This window comes from Microtus pennsylvanicus, chromosome 21 (genome assembly GCF_037038515.1).
Source record: "Microtus pennsylvanicus isolate mMicPen1 chromosome 21, mMicPen1.hap1, whole genome shotgun sequence".
Taxonomy (NCBI): Eukaryota; Metazoa; Chordata; class Mammalia; order Rodentia; family Cricetidae; genus Microtus; species Microtus pennsylvanicus.
In genome coordinates, this window is record NC_134599.1 from 23,839,369 (window position 1) to 23,857,929 (window position 18,561).

General features: G+C 43.4%; 1 protein-coding gene across 3 annotated transcripts in view; it reads left to right on the forward strand.

The window, feature by feature from the left end:
- Rasgrp3 (RAS guanyl releasing protein 3) overlaps positions 1-18,561 on the forward strand; it is a 98,870-nt gene that overhangs the window by 12,316 nt on the left and 67,993 nt on the right. Inside the window, exon 1 of one of the 3 annotated variants that reach the window (XM_075955039.1) lies at positions 10,063-10,121. The exons of 1 other annotated variant lie outside the window; for it this stretch is intronic. The gene's annotated coding sequence lies outside the window, so the exon portion shown is untranslated. Of the gene's footprint in view, positions 1-10,062; positions 10,122-17,056; positions 17,478-18,561 lie in introns of those variants that run through there. One more of the 3 variants, XM_075955036.1, reaches the window with a different exon arrangement.

The window sequence follows — 18,561 nt, forward strand, 5'->3', positions numbered from 1 at the left end:
TCTGAACTCGACTAAATACTTACTTTTTAACAGAGATGGGTTTAACATCTTTAAATTTGATTTATTATTTTGTGCGTGTGGGTATTTTTGCCTGTATGTGTGTGTGCACTGTGTGTGTCCAGTGCCCTCAGAGGCTAGAAGAGAGCATCAGCTTCCCTGGGACTGGAATAGCAGCTGTGAGCCTCCGTGCGGGTGCTGGGGACCAAAGCTGGGTTCTCTAGAAGAGCAGTCAGTCTCTAAGGCCTAGAGAGAAGTTTGACACTTTCCTGTAGTTAGTTACTGACTTTCCAGCTCGAAGACCTCTCTCTAGCTCCTAAGGGGTGTCTAACTGGTGATGAACCCACACCTTTTGTGTGTCTGGGGGTTCCCTTTCATCTCTTTCCTTTCTGAAAGATGATCTTGCCAGGTTTGCTATCTCTGGTTGACAGATTTGTTTTAAAGCTTCTGTGTACGTCATTCCATTTTCTCTTGGCCTATGAGGTTTCTTCTGAGAAACCTGATGATTGTTTTCTGAAAGTTTTCTCTTTACGTGATGAGTTGTTTTTCTTCTTGCTGCTCTTCCAAATTTGCTTTGTCTTTGAATTTTGAGAAATGGTTCCATTGTGTCAGCGTGACGATATCTTTCTATGTTAACTACCTGAGGTTTATTGGAGTTCAGGGCTCCCAATGTTTATCTTTCCGTCTAGATCTTACAAAGTTTCTGTCAACTCAATTGCGCACTATGGGATTCACAGAATACATAGAGTAAACAGGGCAGAAGCTGACTGGAGGAAATAGCAATGTCTTCCTGGCATAGCATCAGAATTCTTTCAGAATGAGGCAATGCTTTTTATGGTCTTACCTTGGAAGCTGAACTATCATTTTTTATGTATCCTGTTGGCCAGAGAGAATCTGCCTGGATCCAGTGTGAGCTACCTAAGAGTCTGAGAGGTTAGCTGAGTGACATCTACAGGCTGCTACAAGTGTGTTCTATACAAACGTCACAACGCTGTGATTACAAAATCTTATTCCCCCCCCCCTTTTTTTTTCTGTGTAATCCTGGCTGTCCTAGAACTAACTTTGAAGACCAGGCTAGCCTCAAACTCACAGAGATCCACCTGCCTCTGCTTCTCAAGTGCTGGGATTAAAGGCATGTGCCACCACCACCCAGCTTCAATGTGTTAAATTTTTATGGTAAAAATTTATTGTGTCATATGTGTGTGCATGCATGTGTGTGTATAAACATATGACACCATAAATCCTTATATGTGTGTGTATGCATATATATGTATTTATGAACTTCTCCCACACCCTACCGATACTATCATGTCCACTGGCAGTATCCTTGCTCAGGACTCAAGACTCACTTAAGACTCACTCAACGAGAGGGAAATCAATTCTGGTACTTAACATTGCCATCTGTCTAGTGAAGCCATCACTCTTTGGAGGAGATTCTACACCAACCACTTTACTAACCCAACACAATCCCTAACTACATTCTAAGTGTTCGTTCTTTTTCCCCCAGATAAGTGTCAACCCTCATCAGGAAACTTCTCTTTGTAACAGCCAGAGACCATTACAGAAAACCACAATGAGTCACAAGTCAGAGTTGTGGTACCCAGTGCCAATGGATCCATCTACAACACAATTCCTGCACCTAAGGCTCAGGAATCACTGCAGAGGAGGGGGGGAGGGCAGAAAGATTGCAAGAGACAGAGGAATAGGGAGTTTGCTGGGAGATTGTGTCTGGTAACAATGTCAGAAGGACAGTTGTCCAAAAACACCTTCTCTGTGCCATTTCTTTTCCTTTTGAAAACAAATTCATGAGACGCACATCACCCCTCATTTTGTTGTTTAAGGTAGACTCCTAAGAGCAGTGGTGTAGAGTTGCTCACCGTCCCTCAAAAGTACTCAGGCTGAAGGACGTAGCTGAGAAGTTGGGTCTTTGGGCTCTTCATTCTGTTCAATTTTCTATTTTAGCGACAGAGTGATCAGGACAATCACAAAGTTCTTGAAAATTGGGAAGGGGAAGAACGTTTGGTAAGGTGCTGTCTTCAAGTAAAGAATTGCCCTCATGTTCCTAGTTTCCTTGTATCTCACCCACCAATTCCTGCACCTCATCCCCAACATGTAAAATGAATGGAGGCTGAGAAAGTACTTCCAAACATAGGCGGGCGGCCCAGGGAAACCACATGGCCTCCTTTTGGAATCAGACGAAAGGATTAGTCTGGAAAGAATTTTCCATCTGTTTCCTTGATAAGACTGATTAGAACCATCTATCTAGCTGTGCACACTCTGAACTAGCAGGCGGCGCACTGTACCATCTGGCCTGGCTAAATTTAGTGCAGCTCTCTTCAAGGAGTTCTGGCTCCGTCATGCAGGCAAAGACTTCACCTTCCCGAATCTGAGGAAGAATAGGCGTTTACGGGTGCTAGAGATTGTGCACTCTGCCTGCCAGAGATGGCCCACTCGGGCAGCAAATGTTGTGTGAGTTCTCTTAGAACGGCTGGTCACCTGCTAGCCAGCTCATTGGGCATGTGCTGGGTAGTTTCTTGTGAGTTTTCTTGTGAGTTTTGTTCTCTTCGTGTTCAATTTATGGCACAGATATGGCCTTTGTCTCCGTGGCACTTATCCCGTCCCTCGCTTTTTCAACTGAATCAGTCAGTGCCTCCTGTCATTTTTGATATAAAGAACTTGCTTTTAATTACTTTCAAGACTTTGGAATAAGTAGTTTAAAGGGGTTGCATTGATGAGAGGCGTCTCTCTGGTCCTCTGATGTACATACAACCTTATACCTCGTGGGAACTGAGCTGAGCTTGGGTCTGTCTTCTTGTTTATTGTTTAATGAGTGTTTACACTCTGGTGGTGAATTTAGACAATCCATACCATGGCCAACAAAATATCATATAACTTTTAATTTTTAGTATCCCTTTTTTTTCCATTTTTCGCCTTCTTTTAAATTCTTAAAGTTCATGGTATTCCATTTTTTCCCCATTCATGTTTTGGCTGTTACACATTCTGTGTCCTTTGTTTTGTTTGTTTGTTTAAAACTTAGCAAGAGTAAAAATGCCAAGGTAACTCTATCAGTAATCTTATTTTACGGGATGACCCAAAGGCGCCCATCCATCATATTTCCTTATATTTTCAACTTAACCATTGCTCTTAAGGAATTATGGTTATCTTTTGTTTTTTTTAAATAACTTTTTTTCCATTTATTTTACATACAACCATTTTCCCCTCCCTCCTCTTTTTCCATCTTCTCCCCTTTCCCATCTACCCACTCCCCATCCACTCCTCCTTCAGTTCCATTCAGAAAGGAGCAGGCCTCCCATGGGCTTGCACAAAGTATAGCACATCAAGTTGAGGCAGGACTAAGCTCCTCCCCTTACACTGAGTTGGGCCTTGGTAATTCAGCATGGGGACCAGGTTACCAAAAGCCAGCTAAACGCCAGGGAGAGGTCCTGGTCTCACTGTTAGAAGCCTTACTAAGAGACCAAGCTGCACAATTGTCACACACATGCAGAGGGCCTAGGTCAGTCCCATTCAGGCTCCCTGACTGTTGGTCCCACATCCATGCGCTCCCATGACCTCAGGCCCACTGTCTTGTGTGTTCCCTCACTATGACCCCCTGGCTGGTACAATCCCTCCTCCCTTTCTTTTCAAGACTCTCAGAGCTCAGAGCAGTGCTTGTCTGTGGATCTCTGCCTCTGCTTCCATCAGTTACTGGACAGAGTATCTCTGATGGCAATTAGGGAAGTCACCGATCTGTTTACAGTAGATAGCCAGTTCAGGCACCCTTTCCACCATTGTTAGGAATCTTAGTTGGGGTCTTTTTTGTAGCTTCATGGGGATTTCCCTTGCACCAGGTTCTCCCTAACCCTGAAATGCCACCCCCCACAACAAGACATCTCTTGTTGGGCCATCATCCTGCCTCCAACCTGCCTCCCACACCCAGGTCACCTAACCTGCTCCTTCTAGTTCCCATTTTCTCCATCCTCCCAACCCCCACTCCCAGTTTACCTAGGAGACCCTTTCTACTTCCCCTTCCCAGGCAAATCCATGCATCTCTCTTTTGGCCCTCCTTGTTATGTAGCCTCTCTAGGGCTGTGGATTGTAGGTTAATTATCTCATCCTTGACATCACCTATGAGTGAGTACATACCATGTTTGTCTTTTTGGGTCTGGGTTACCTCACTCAAAATGATTTTTTTCTAGTTCTATGCATTTGCCAGCAAATTTCATGAGGCCATTGTTTCTTAAAGCTGAGTAGTATACCACATTTTATTTATCCATTTTTTGGTTGAGGGGCATCTAGGTTGTTTCCAGGTTCTGGCTGTTATGAGTAATGCTGCAAGGAACATCACTGAGCAAATGTCCTTGTGATATGATTGTACATCCTTTGGGTATATGCTTAAAATAAGATAGTTGGGTCTTGATGTAGATTGATTCCCAATTTTTAAGAAACTGCCATACCGATTTCCAAAGTGGCTGTACAAGTTTGCATTCCCACCAGTAAGGGAAGAATGTCTCCTTTATGCCACATCCTTTTCAACATAAGTTGCCATTAGTGTTTTTTATCTTAGCCATTCTGACAGGTATAAGATGGTATCTCAGAGTGGTTTTGATTTGCATTTCTCTGATGGCAAAAAAAAAAAAAAGCCCAGGGCCAGATGGTTTCAGCACAGAATTCTACCAAAATTTCAGAGAAGAGCTAATACCTCTCAAATTGTTCTACACAATAAAAATAAAAGGAACATTGCCAAATTCTTTTTATAAGGTTACAGTTACCCTGATACCCAAACTACACAAAGACGCAATTAAGAAAGAGAATTACAGACGGATCTTTGATTTATAGTTGGAGCACATACTTGAATTAACAAAGTCTAATAGGAACAAGTTTGATCTAAGGCAGGTATGTGACACACAGCTGTTATCTCAGCATTTGAGAGGCAGTAAGACAGAGTTTGAAACCCACCTCAGCTACCTAGTAACTTTGTTCACAGTCAGACTTAGCTGTTCACCAAGACCTTGTCTCAAAAACTAGAATCAAACCAAATAAAATCAGCAAGAACAAAAACCACACCTGGCCTTCTTCTAAATAATTAAGACCTTAGAGACTTTAAACTCTGAACTCATTCTCCTTTGATGCTGTTACTGTAAGGGGTGCCTGGAGTCAGCACTGAACACACATAAATACCAAATTCTCAGCACAAAGGAGATTTTCACCCTGCAGGGACAAGCAGGTGTGGGGGTTCAGGAGGTAGGGGTGGCTGCCTCTGGGTTGGACAGAGACAGCAGCAGGTGTTCCTGCAGGAGTGGATTTTAGGGAGAAAAAGGGGAAATCTGTGTTAGGGTGAGTTGGTAAATCTGAACATGTTAACCGGTGTAGTCAGGTAGTGAATTTTGATTGTTGGATCTTGGAGCTTTAGTTAGGCACAAGAAAGTAAGTGGCTAAAAAGACCTTGGGGGCTAGCTCTAGGAATGTAATCTAATAGTTTAGCAAGGGAGAAGAAGAGGGGGGGGGGCAGAAGAAAGGCCTGCCAGTGCCATGTTTGCAATGCTTGGGTCTGTGAGAGAACCCTTTGATTATGGCTGAGAATTTAAATTCTTCTAAAAAAGATTTTTTTTTAAAAAAAAGCAATGGTACAATAGTAACAGAATAACTAATGTACATTTAATCTACAGTTTGATTTCATAGCACGCATGCACAGAACCACCACCATAACAACAGAGGTAATCAACATCAGCAAACCTACACAGTTCATACTCAGACACAACCGACTGTGTGGTAAGAAGATCTGCTAGTTCACACTCAGATATGACTGACTGTATAGTAGGAAGTTCTGTTAGTTTCCTGTCGCCTTCGAAGTCCTAAAGGCCTGATGTCTGGAAAGTGAGAAGAAAAGAGGAAGTAGGGAGGTCCTAATGATGCCCTCCAAGGGCACACCTTCAGGAACTGAAGGGTCTCCCGTTAAGCCCCACCCCTTGTCACCTTCGTTCAGCATAGGGAGGAGCTGAGCCTTTAACACTTGGGCACTGTGACATTTATCCAAATCACAATAGTACTGAGTTTGTACTTCCCTTAAATTTTAGTTTTAGGGCCGTTGAGTTGGCTCAGCGGTTAAATGTGTTTGTTCTACAAGCCTGATGACCAGTATTCAATTCCTGGAACGTGTTTGAAGGGGAAAGGGGAGAACCAGCTCTACAGAGTTGTATATATGCATATACCTGCATCTCTCCCTGCCACTAATAATAGCAATATTAAATGTTACTTATAGAAGTTGTACTGCTTGTTAAAAATATACTCAATGCTAAAGTTAGTCATAAAAGAAAAGGAAAGGAGAATCCTGTTTGGCTTTATAAGCGTGGATATATGCTTGCTTTCATCTTTTCTCATAGCTGCATGGTGCATACTTCATTGAATATTCATTCTTATTATTTTCACCAACTGACTCTTGTCATTAATTAATTAACTAATTTTTAAGACCAGATCTTATTCTGTACCCAAGGCTGGCCTGGAACTCATTATTGTAACCCAGGCTGGCCCTCAACTTACAAAATCCTGCCTCAGTCTCCTAAGTATTACTAGACAGGCATGAGCATCCAATTCCTCCCTTCTCCTCTGGTCATTGCATTGTTCCTGGTTTTAGTATGACATATATACACTGACTTTGCTTTTCATGCGTCTCTGTTGCCTTGTTGACTATTTTCACAGGCTACACTTCTGAAGTAGAATTCTTCCTTCCTTCCCTTCCCTTCCCCTTCCTTCCTTCCTTCCTTCCTTCCTTCCTTCCTTCCTTCCTTCCTTCCTTCTTTCTTTCTTTCTTTCTTTCTTTCTTTCTTTCTTTCTTTCTTTCTTTGAGACAGGGTTTCTCTGTGTAGCCTTGGCTATCCTGAAACTAGCTCTTATAGACCAGGCTAACTTGGAACTCATAGAGATCCACCTGCCTCTGCCTTCCAAGTGCCGGGATTAAAGGCGTGCACCACCACGGGCCCAGCACATTCTTTCTTTTCAAAAACCTATGTGGGTAACCAGTGCATCCAGCTTTTGAATTGGGCATTTCCATTTCTTTAATAAAAATGAATACTTTTTTTAATCTTCAAAGGTTCAGTTTGTACATGACAGGATGGGGAATAAGAATCCCATATCCTGCTCCACGGTGCGCAGCACCCCGTGCACCACACTGCCTTACTAGGTTAGAAAAGGACTAACAGAGAAAGATGAAATATTTATGGGAGAATTGTCAGCAAGATCGCTAGGAATTTTAAACAAATAGCCGTCCATGGCGTTGGGGCACAGGGGACTTATTTCAAGCCCTTAGAGTCTCACCTGGCCTTTCGGTTGAGGACACTAAGGTGAAAGCTGAGCGTTTATTTATAGTCAGTCCCCTCTGGGTACTTGGGTGTCATGAAGTCACTGTGCGTCACAGGCAGCGGGGAATTGCCTGCCTGCATTTTGTTCTGAGGGAAAGGACTCCTCTCATCTGGGCCAGTAAGTTGGATCCACAATTGAACTTGCGCTTATTATATTTAATAAATGTGTTCTTGAATAGTGTGTGTTGAATTTCGATGGATGAGGTGTCATTTTTCACAAACCAGGCCAGGAACTTATCCGTTGCTCATAATGTTTAAACGAATGCCTTTCTAAAAACAAAGAAAGCTTGAGAATTGTGAACCAAGTTTCCTTGCTATAAGAAATATATATATTTAAATCAGGAACCTGGTGTGTAGTTATTAGTGACTTAGAATGCGGTGGCTGGTGCTGAATTAATAGTAAATACACTATTAAAAATGCTCTCATTCTAAGATCTCACTCCAGTCTATCAAATTAAAGTATGCAATAAAGACTTAGGCTGTAGAAGAGCTTTTTGGTTAGGGCTTTTTGTTGTTCTTGTTGTTATCGCTGTTGCTATTTGTTTTTATTTTGTTTTGATTAACCACCGCACCTGGAGCAATGTAGATTTTGATACTGGTGATCCTTGGCCCTGTGCTGACGTTCTATTCCTACCTCAGGTGCCATGCGAGGTGCTGCCTCTTCAGTCACACAGAGTGGTGTGTGGGAGGGACTGACCTCCTCACCACTCCCAGTGCATGCTGGAACTATGCTTCAGGACACCTTTGGCATTTTGTTTCCTAATACTCTACAAGTTTGCCTATCGGGAATTGATCCCAGGATTGAAACGGTCTTAGAGTTCACGGGAGCCTTGAGACGTGCAGATGAACAAATACTAAAATAGCCAGGGGTGTCAGGCATGTGGTACACACCTGTAATCCTATCATTTAAGAGGCTGATGCAGGAGGATTTTAAACTTGAGGCAAGCCTGGTCTACACAGCAAGACCCTGACTCTGCAAACAAACTAATACACAAGATAAAAATGTAAGAAAATAGCAGAAATAGACAGACTCCATATTTTAACTTTGACTGAATTTAGTCAAGTTTAATATCCTTTGAAGAAACTTGTTCTTCTTCATGAAAATTAAGCAGGCACTTTCCACTTCAGTTCTTGAACAGGCATGGCTGGTAGGATGTAATTATGAATTTTTTTTTTATTTTTCACGACAGGGTTCCTCTGTAGTTTAACTTTGTTTTATATACAAGACAAAGTGTGGTGTTTAGGTGTCCAATCCCCTGAAACTGGAGTTAGAGTTGTGAGCTGCCACGTGGATGCTGGGAATTGAACTCAGGTCCACTTGAAGAGCAACCACGTGCTCTTAACCTTTGAACCATCTCTCCAGCCTGTGCAATGAAATAGTATTGCTTCTCCTTCTATAATCCATATCTTCCAAGTCAACATTTGTCAGAACTGTGGCCTTTGTATTGTTTTTAGTTCAGATTAGGAAAAAAAGAACAGATTTTTTTTTCTTTTGTCAAGTCAGACATAAGCTCAAGAGACAAGGACAGATTTTTGTCGGTAAGAACTATGGCAAAAGAGCCCAACCTAAAGACTTAGAGGTATTGTGGTTTGCACAGAGGTATCCAGACATCTTACAGCTAAAATGAGGCAGCAACCAAGTCGGGTCTCAGTAGAGTCAGAGGGTTGGTGGGTGTTAGTGATACTAGCTAGTTCTCAAAGGCAGGAAGTTAGGGATCTATCTTTCCACAGAGACTGAATAACATCGGTCTTGTCCCTCTGGTGGCTGGACCAGGCAGGAAACGTTTTTGACAGCCTTGAGCTTTCTTGGGAAGGTACATACTTGTAATGACAAATTAATCTTACAGATGTTGCTTTGACATTCTAGAAACTATTTTGGAGTTTGTTCAAACTGTGTGTGTGTGTGTGTGTGTGTGTGTGATGTATTTGTGTGTGTGTGTGTGTGTGTGTGTGTGTGTGTGTGTGTGATGTATGTGCACTTATGTGTATGAGTACAAGTAAGCATGCACGGGTGTTTCATGGCACACATGAAGAGATCAAAGGATACCCTCAAGTGCAGGGCCTTGCCTTCCACCTTGTCAAAGATGGGTCTCTTTGCTGTTTGCCACGGGGCATGCTAGGTTAACTACCCCTTCCAGACATTCTCCTGTCTCTACCACCGTCTCTCTATAGAAGAATTGGGATGTCAAACATGAGCTACTATGTCCAACTTTGTGTGGGTTCTGGGGTCCAAAATTAAGTCATTATATTTCTATAACAAGCTCACTGAGCCATCTTTACAGCCTGAGTTTGTTCAAGTCCTAGTAGTTCTAGGTGGATAAGAAAGGTAAGGAACATGGCTAGCATTTGATCAAGAAGGGAATCTTTATCTGCAGAAATCAACAAATTTTCAATCCTACTAATCCCAGTTTGGGGATTTACACTACAGAAATGAAAGACATGCGTGCAATGATGCTGTGGGCAACGGTGCTTACCGAGGCAAAACTGGTATTTGAGTATTCATCAACAGTATAATATGCATGGGTACACTCTGATGTGGCTGTACAGTGCAGTAGACTGTAGAAATAAAAAAGCTGTATTATTGAGTTTGGAGCCAATATATATATATCCATTATAAATTATTAAAGGAAAAAATCAATTGGCAGAGTATTACTGGCAGAGTATCAACTTTAAAAATGGAAAAGCAGATCTATGGTATCTATCTTTTTAGAATCTCATACTGTGGGCATGACAGAAGACATATGCTGTACCAGCGAGACAAGAACACGGGTAAGCTCCTCATGCACACGCTGTCTTACTCAGTGTGCTACCGTGAGCAGGTAATGCTTTTAAATGTAAGCATAAAGTCAAGCACAAGAGTGCTGCTTTTCCGATTTTGTGAAGTACAGAGCATCCTCACCTCAGCCTCCAGTGTGATACAGTGCCTATGTTCCAGTCACTGGAGTAAATCACTAATGCAGGGGATCTCAACCTATGAATCTTGACGATTGGAAAACATGTATTTCTGTTGGTCTTAGGAACTGAGACACTGCTCAGTAGCAAAATCACAGTTATGAAGTAGCAACAAAAAATATTTATAGTCTGGGGTGACGACCTCACAGATTAATAAACATCTCTGCTGACTCCGATTTTGAAATAAAAATACTAGCAATAAAAGCTGTTGTCTGAGTAATGATGCAAGCGAGCTGTCTTGTGGCAGGCGTGCGATTGTTCCCCTGTTGTGAGGAATGGAGCTTCAGTTGGGTCTAAAGAGCCTGCGAGGTGAGGGGGGATGTTTTCAGAGAAAAATACAGCCATAAAGGTAAATCTCAGTAAATTAAAATGTAAAAACACAATTATGCTGAGGATGAGGTCTTTAAATAGTGAACAAGAATCTGTAGAAAGAGAGGGGAAGGGAGAGCCAGAAAGCAGGACAGAACTGGGAACTGAAAGGCGGAGTCTATTTTAGTCAGGGCTAGTCTGTCTGCAAGTTTAGGAGTTTCTCCAAGGACACTGAAGACAGGGGAGCTGTGGGGGCTGGGTGCAAAGACCAATTCTGAGGGAGGCTTTTCCCTCTCCTTTTCTGTTGTCATTTAGAAGGCTTCCAATTCATCTGTAGAATGCGTTCCAAAGATGTACCTGCAAAGGGGCTGTTTAGAACTCAGCTGTGTTTATCCCATTGACGCGTATGCTGCAGATGTCCTTCGGCCTGCCGACCACATAGCCACTTAATCGTTGTAACTGGCTAAACACCACATTTGCGGTTGATAATATTAGGAAACTCTTCCCACCATGCCAATAATTAGACCCCCAAAGGCAGTACAGTTGACTAGATCACCGTGCCTGCAGGCAAGTAGGCGTGACAAGATGAACAAGTCTTCTATGGCTTCTAAGAAAACCTCAGTGGCTACCAAATCACTGGGATTGGGGGTGATGTGCAGGGTTTGGAGTCAGAGTGACATTCTGAGTTTGCATCTTCATTCCTTAGACTGCTTGCTAGTCGTGGGTATGCTGGCGAACCTCAGTAAAAGTCACCCGTGAGTGACGAGAGCCCATCCCTAGAGATTTGCTTTGAGAATAAACCTTTTGCATAGTAGTTAGCAGGTTATATGGTATAGTATTAGCATAATGCATACATATTAATACCGTATTATTGCTATGACAATTACTTGGACTTGTGTATGACTCTCTATGTGTTCTTTGTTTACCAAGGAGATCATGAACTTGAGATCAGGGGCTTTTGTCTCATTTTGATGATCTCCACTAGACTGAACACAGACGCTGTATTTCTTCATTTGTTGACGTTGGTTGCTTCGTGCAAGAGCAACTCTGAATGCTGCTTAGAAAACAGTTTTTCATTTCTGGAGCAGGAGCATAGCTAGAACTTCATTCCTGTTGTTTTTGGTTTGTTTGTTTGTTCGTTCGTTTGTTTTGAGAAAGGGTTTCTCTGTGTGACCCTGGCTGTCCTGGAACTCACTCTGCAGACCAGGCTCACCTCGAACTCAGAGAGATCCACCTGCTCTGCCTCCTGATTGCTGAGATTAAAGGCGTGCGCCACCACCCAGGATGAGCAGAACTTGAAGTTCACCATGATTGGCTACTTGCTTTGATTTCTCATAGTTGAAAGGGAAGGAGGAGGGATAGAGAGAGAGAGAAAAGAATAATGCCCCCACCAAGATTCTTAGACAAATGTTAAAGCTAAAAAGAAAAGCTGAGAAAATATCAAGAAAAAAAAAGACATGTGTCAGGGTGAGTGAGGGGTGGGAGTTTTGCTGGCGGAAGCACAGAGCAATGCTGAACACAAGGTCCCTTGCAAGGAAAGTGGAGGTGGGTTGAAGTCACAGTGCATGCCAGTGCCTCAAGCCAACAGCAGGTGGTGTGGCGCCACTCAGAGCAGCTTGTGTGGAGCTTGGCACAAGGCAGGGAGCCTCTAGCAAGAGTAGTGCTTTCTGTCTGCCGGTCTGAAATGGGACATTTGAGGATCTCTGTGTAATGGAGTGCTTTGTGCAGGCACAAAGTCCAGGAGGGCGCCTCAGAGGTAGAATCTGGGGTGCTTAGGCTGGACCACTGTTCTCTCCTCTTTTGTGTTCATGAAATCTCTGGTCCCATCACTTCTATCAATTTCCTGTCAAATATTCTGTCAAGGACTTGCCCAAGTGAGAGAATTAAGGAGTATCCAACTTTCTTATGAACTTGAGGTTTTTTTGTTTTGTTTTGTTTTTGTCCCCCCCCCCCCCATCTTCCACAATCTTTTTTCCTGTCAATGGCCTTCTCCTCTCTGTGTCAATACTGAATGCACCAAGGTTTCTTCTACATCACTTCTCTCTTATTTGTTTTATTTATTCATTTGTTTGTTCACTTATTTATTTTTGAGACAGGTCTTACGTATCCCAGGCTGGCCTTGAACTCCCCATGTAGCCAGAGATAGCCTGAACTTCTGGAGGTCCTGCTTCAACCTCTCACATCCTGGGAGTTCAGGTGTGACCCCGCTAGGGCGAGTACTCTACCAAGTGAGCCACATCCTTAGCAGTATTTTCCTCTGTCTAATTTTGTTGTTTTGTTTTGTTTTGTTTGAGACAGGGTTTCTCTATGTAACAATCATAGCTGTCCTGAAACTCACTTTGTAGACCAGGCTGGCCTCAAACTCACAGAGATCTGCCTGCCTCTGCCTCCTGAATGCTGGGATTAAAGGCATGTGCCACCACTGCCTGGCTTCCCCTGTCTAATTTTGAAAAGATCTTGTATAAAAAAGTGTGTGTGTTTGTGTGTGTGTGTGTGTGTGTGTGTGTGTGTGTGTGTGTGAGAGAGAGAGAGAGAGAGAGAGAGAGAGAGAGAGAGAGAGAGAATAACTCTTAGAGACAATTGGATAAACTGTTTAAAATTTTTGATATTTGTCTCAGGTCTTTTCCAATATTAGCATAGTACTTCCCTTAAAAAATGAAATTGTTCTGAAGAAACTTATGTGGTGTGATTTTCACATACTAAACAGCAAATATTTCCTGGCTAGTAATACAGGTGAGCATCATTCTTCTGCCACAGCTGCACAGCACTGCCCCTGTGAGGGGACAGGCGCTGGAGCAGCCTCGGTGGGCTCTCAGACGCTCATCATGTTCACGAGTGTGAGAGGTTCCTAAGGAGCAGCCTCACGGTAATGCAATCCACAGTCTTTTCTTGGAATATATTTTTATAACAGGAACTGATGAGTGGAAGGGAAACCACATTTTAAAGGGTGTTTACATCGAATTGCAAAACTAGCTTCCTCACATGTTGTACCAGTTACTTTTTTGGGGGGAGGAGGGGGTTGAGACAGGGTTTCTCTGTGTAACCCTGGCTGTCCTGAAACTTGTTCTGTAGACCAGGCTGGCCTCAGACTCACAGAGATTCTCCTGCCTCTGCCTCCCGGGTGCTGGGATCAAAGGCGTGCGCCACCACGCTTGGCTTGGCAGTTACATTCTTTTTTTTTAATTTATTTATTTATTAAGGATTTCTGCCTCCTCCCCGCCACCGCCTCCCATTTCCCTCCCCCTCCCCCGATCAAGTCCCCCTCCCTCATCTGCTCGAAGAGCAATCAGGGTTCCCTGACCTGTGGGAAGCCCAAGGACCGCCCACCTCTTTCCAGGTCTCCAAAGGTGAGCATCCAAACTGCCTAGGCTCCCCCAAAGCCAGAACGTGCAGTAGGATCAAAAACCCACTGCGATTGTTCTTGAGTTCCCATTCTTCCTCATTGTTTGCTATGTTCAGCTAGTCCAAATTTATCCCATGCTTTTTCAGACCCAGGCCAGCTGGCCTTGGTGAGTTCCCGACCCACATACTGAGACAATGGGGCAGTTACATTCTTAACAACTGAATGTGAAGGTTTTACTTTCTAAACCTCCTTCTCACATTGGAAATTATCATTATTTCATTTTTGTCAAGTTCGTAGAGTACAAATGATATTTTATGTTCATTTAATTTTTCTTTGTAGGGAATCTGAATTTTTTCACATGCAGATTGCACATTAGATCTCTTCTTTTGTGAAATATTTATTGATACCCTCTGCTCAGTTATTACTTGTCAATGGCTTACATATTAAAGCTATTTATCAGTTACCTGTCTGTTTGTTTTGACATCTGTGATTTAACTTTGGTTATGGTGGAACAATAGTCTATACACAGAAATCTCATCTTACCATATACATATTTTAATTTTTCACTGCCTTAGACTTTTTGATCATGACTAAAATATTTTCATGATGTTTAAAGAATTTTAATTTTAATTTAATTTTAATTGAAATAATTTTAAGCTTATGAAAATAATCATTTTATTTCAGTGTATGTCTCAAAAGAGCAGAGAGAGAGAAACAGAGACAGAGAGACAAAGACAGAGAGGGAGAGAAGTATAAAGAACAAAGGGAGATTATGGCAAACAGTGCCTATTACTTAAGACAAACTCAAACTATTCCCATAGTTACTGGACACAAAAAAATACTTAAGCTACCACATGGCCCCTGCCCGAGAGACTTCACTTGTAGGTAAAGTATAAAGGAGGCATTGGTGTCATAAATAGGGATTTTTGAGGCAAGTCTGTAGCAATTTAGTAATCAGTCAACATGCTTGAGACTTAGAAAACAGGATTTGGAGAGAGGGCTTTCACATTCAGGGTTAAGTAGAAAGGAAGTTCACAGAGGAGGTGAAGGAACTTGCAGTAAGATTTCAAGGAAGCTACAGGACATTCTCGGCACCATGAAGTCAGCTGGGCTGAATGTAGCCAAAAGTTCAAGTAAGATGAACGAAGAAGACTCGTCCATTGCTCGTGCTGTATAGCCAGGCGGAGTAAGCAATGTCTGTGGAGCGGGAGAAGTCAGACCACAGCAGCCTAGGCCTTCGGAATGTGAGATGGAAGACAAGTGATTTCTCCAGAAACTTAGCTGGGAAGAGAGAATGAGCTATGAGAATACGAGCAACAAATCAGAAGGCTCGTTGTTCTGACGTAAGAGCCAATGAGAATGGGCACGGCTAGGTGGTTAGGAAGATGAGCTGAGTGGGAGACAGGTGTGGCTACAGGTGAAGGTCTAGGACCGTTGGGATGCACAGGGAGAGAGGCACCAAGGTGGGAGGGGACTCAGGGGGAGGCAAGATTTTGGGGATGAAGAGAATGATAAGCACCTATAGGCAGGTTGGCTACAAAAGTGCTCTTCCCCATGCGCTGTGGGGCCATTTGTCACCTTACTAGTCCCAGAGTACAAGGGGCCAATGTCTTGATCTCCAGGTTGACATCTTGCCTCATAAGTACCATCAGGGTCTGCCCTTGGTTGTAAATAGAATTGGCGAAGAATCTCTATATTGTTTTCGCTATTAGTCACTGAATAGCTTCCCGGAATCTCTCCTTTCCTTGACTGTTTGGTGCAAGATGGATTGTCAGAATAACCAACCCATTCTGCTGTAGATGACTGATGCGGATCATGAGGTCCAGAAGTTTCTGTTACTGTAAACACGGAGTATTAATAAATCAGGAGAGAATTTCAAATGATTAGCCGGCTTCCTTTGCTGTTTCTGAGCGGAGACTCAGTCACCAACACAGGAGTGAAAAAGTCTCTGGAGGTGACATATTTTAGGGCGCTGCACCCCCAGGTCTAAAGTTTATAGCTGCTGCTGACTTTAAACTTTCATTAATAGGTTTTGATATTACCAATGTCTTCCATTTATACTCTGGGCTTTTACAACTAAGAAAAAAAATGAGACCTGAGAAATTGATCCTCTTCCTCCACATCTTCCTCCCCCTTTTCTTCTTCATATGAACTTTTATACAGAGGGAATTTTCTAGTTTAATTTCACCACAAATAGTTATAAGACGAGCCTCAGTTTGGAAGGCTGGCCGCACATGCCCCTGTGCGGAGAGAGTTGACACTCGTTAAAAGTCAAGGCCAATAGTAGCATATTAATTTCGACCCAGAAATCCCCTGGGAAACTTTCGTCATCCATTCCTGATGGACTCTTTTCCAAATAAGCTGATTCTGCCAGATCTTCCGCTCTTACTTGGAAGGTGAGTTCCGACATAGTTTTAGGAAGCGCCACCTTAACATTCCAAGAAGTCAGAGACTCAAGGCCAGACACCTTCTAAAGTCATGTACGACAGGGGTTTCCTTAGGAGAGAGAGATGCTAAAGGCAACAAGAAGAATTCAACTCTGGTGAGACCGATGGGTTCAACACAATGGGCAGGCTGGCGGGCTGCCGCTGTGAGCCACGCAGCAGCTGTTTCTGTCCCAGCTTCCCAGAATACGAGGTGGGTCAGCAACACACCTGCAGAGTGTCACCCTGGCTGACAATCTCAACCGCCCTGTGGTTCCCCAGAATGCTGACACCAAGGCAGCAGACAACCATGTGGAAAGGAGGTTTGAAGCCACAGAAAATCATTCCCAATGGCTCTTTCAACAAAACTGCATGAGACTTTCTTCCTTCACCCCTTTTGTCCGTGCCTCTGGCCATTTCTGGCTGCAGCAGCCCTGGCCTTGGAGAGGTGTGCCCATCGGGGTGGGGAGGGAGTGGTGGGGTGGCGACATGCACGACTAAGCATTCTTGGAGGGTTAATGTTTGCCTTCCTTGGGAAAGTCCTTTTAGTGTGTGAAGACCCACCCATACTGGAGCCTGGAGTTCTGAGAAAATGAAACCAATCGGATTGAGTGCTTTCAGGGCACCTGACTGATAGAGCAACTTCCACCTGTTGACTGAACTCCTGGTTCCTTTTTCTTGCTGACTAGACACCCTAGAGAAAACTTAAGTGGGGTGGGAGAGTAGTGACCGTCTGCCTCCCTGCCCCCACAGAAGCGCAGTTAGCTTTCTGTCTGCAGTGACCTGTCCTCCCAGAGTAACTTATCAGCTCTTAGGGCATTTGTCTCTAAAAAGAAAACAAACGGTGGAATGCCCTGCCCTGCATGCTGATGAAGTGGCCGAGCCAGCCCACAGCCTAGGAGAAGGTTTGCCAACCGGGAGAATAATAAGCTTCAGTTTCTGACCTCCTGGCACCGCTCGGGTGGTTATCAGGAGGTGCATATGACTGGTTAAGACGCACAGCCTGGCTGGAAGGAAACAGCTGCTGGCGGCATGCTCCACACTTGGACAGCAGCTGGACAGGCAGAGTGATGGTGTGAGGAAGAGAAAATCTCCCTAGTAAGTAACCAGAGACTTTCCTCTGTGTGTGTCTGTATGTCTGTGTCTGTGTGTCTGTGTGTGGTGTGTGTGTGTGTATGGTGTGTGTGTCTGTGTATGTGGTGGGTGTGTTTGTAGTATGAGGTGTGTGTGTGTGTGTGTGTCTGTGTCTATGGTGTGTGTGTCTGTGTGTATGTGGTGGGTGTGTTTGTAGTGTGTGTGGTGTATGTGTGTGGTATGTGTGTTTGTGGTTTGTGTGTGTCTGTATGAGTGTGTGGAGTGTGTGCGTATGGTATGTGTGGTGCGTGTGTGTCTGTGTGCGTGTGTGGTGTGTGTGTATTTGTGGTGTGTGTGTGTTTGTGGTGTGGTGTGTGTCTGTGTGGTGGGTGTGGTGGGTGTGGGCGTGTTTCAAGCCACCACCAATTTTTTATTTATCTGGATTTTGGTACACTGTGACACCGTAGAAGGACATTTTATTTGTACTTGCTAATTCGTGGTTTTTACTAATTTTTTTTAAAGAATGTGTTCTTTTTAGACACTGTATTGTTTGACTTTGAGGATGAGAGATTGGACCCCTGTCTAGTGAAGGAGTTGATTTCTAAGTGTCCAGGATGTTTAGGTTCATAGCCAGGATTTAAATCACAGAGTAGTGAACTGGTGAACAGGAGCTGATGGCTGGAACTTTGTTACCACTGAAACTGGAAAACACAGTTGTTTAAAATAACTAGTGAATTTATGGTAAGGGGTGATTTGATCATTCCAAGTCAATTCTGAAAGAAAGATTTACGTAAGTATGTGTAAGAGTCTGAAAGACATCAAATGTCACATCAAGTTCTATACATGCTTTCTGTATAAAGTGCTTAACTTTATAATGCTTTTTTTTCCCCCATAATCTCTCACGCTCTTGTGACTTTAAAGCTAACACTTGCGTCCTTCTAATTTCAGTGGCTATGTGGTACTCAGGACTTTTGTTTTGTTTTTTTCTTCCTCCTTGTTGATGATGTGGATTATAAAAGTGCTCAGTTACAGCCCTTGCTCCAGAGAGAGCAACAAAGTGGGAACGCCCGTGGGATTGAGCTGCAGCTCAGGGATGGTTGGTCTGTGC